Consider the following 1,580-nt stretch of genomic DNA (forward strand, 5'->3'; position numbering starts at 1 on the left):
AACTTTAGTAAATGTTTAATGGTTTCACAGCCCTAAGTTAGACATCAGAGGCAATAAACAAATTACTCAATAAATAATTCAATTGGTTGTAACATGTCAAAAAAGAACACCGCATAGCGGGTGCCACCGCTCGGCTGCGGGTGCAGTTTTGAATAAATGAAACTTGTCAGATTTTTTTTTATAGAGGTCTCAGTCAGCTTGGCCTTTGACCTAGTGACCCCAAGATGGGTGCGGCGTGTAGAACTCATCAAGATGCAGCTTCATATAAAGTTTCAAAGTTGTAGGTGGAAGCAGAGCTCCAGATAATTTTTTCAGCCGAGGGGTATTTCACTCATGAATTTTTTAATTGATGAGTAAAAATCAAATTCCGATAATTTTAAGGAGTATTTATGTTCAAAGGACCAGAATTAATAATAAATTGTACATGTTGTGTTAACTTGCTATTTCAAGCAGTTTTGTACACAATAAAGCAATAACATTTCTTTTATTTAATATACTGTCAATAATAGGGCGTACAATTTTTTCTGGTGTTACTAATGACGATGTCGACTTAATAGAGATCAACCATTTATAACTGGCTCGCCATTAACTTTTGTTTTATTTACATGACAATAAAACGCAAACACATGCAGACGCTGCGGAACATGTCACAAAAAGAAAAGCGCTTTCGGAACAGGTACTGCCGGTCAGGGCGGCACAGATCGTGACGGTCATATGAAAAACAAGCAGCAAGTTTTCGCATTACATAATGATTCTAGTGGATTCATTGATTGCAAACCAGATTTTTATGTATCTATCAGTTTAAACATGTGCTTAGTCACGTTATCTGAATGGTAAGCGGGTGGTATCCGTAAAACTTGAATATTGTGTATTTCGGCTGCCATTTAAGCAGTGCTTGAAAGAAAAAGGTTTTTCGATAGTGCCACACAAGAGATGAACTGATAGCAAAACTTATATGCTTGAAGTTGGGTGATTTGGGGTTTTTTTTTCGAATGTGATGTCAAATGTTTTCACCATTAGCGTATATCGATTCTCAACAATGCAGCGGAGAGTCCGTTGTGTCAACATCAGCCTTTATCGTGGGCCAAAATGAAATGATACCGTTTGACTGAGGAGTAAATTAGGTCGGGAACCACATTCTGTACATAGATGGTGATGTCACTATGTTTTTACTGGTGTGGACACAATGACGGGAACCAGTCATTATTTTATGAACTTATATTCATGTATAAACGGCTAATACGCATTTAAATTGCACACGATACGTAATCCGAATTTAGCCAGGAGTTTTTTTACTCAACAAAATTTTAAGCCATGCGTATTTTCTTTCTTTTTTTCATGCGTATTTTACGCAAATATGCATCTTATCTGGACCTCTGGGTGGAAGCACTTTGATGTCAATATTCAAAAGGTTAACAAAATATAGAAGTTTAGGCACGACGCCGGACGACGAGCTGGCTATGACAATACCTCGGTTTTTCTCCGCCGAGCTAAAAATGGCATGGTTATCAGGATTGCATTTTTCAATTCATTTACTGTTGTACGTACCATAATCTAGTCTATTCGATAATTAGGAAATT

Source organism: Dreissena polymorpha, chromosome 1 (genome assembly GCF_020536995.1).
Source record: "Dreissena polymorpha isolate Duluth1 chromosome 1, UMN_Dpol_1.0, whole genome shotgun sequence".
Taxonomy (NCBI): domain Eukaryota; kingdom Metazoa; phylum Mollusca; class Bivalvia; order Myida; family Dreissenidae; genus Dreissena; species Dreissena polymorpha.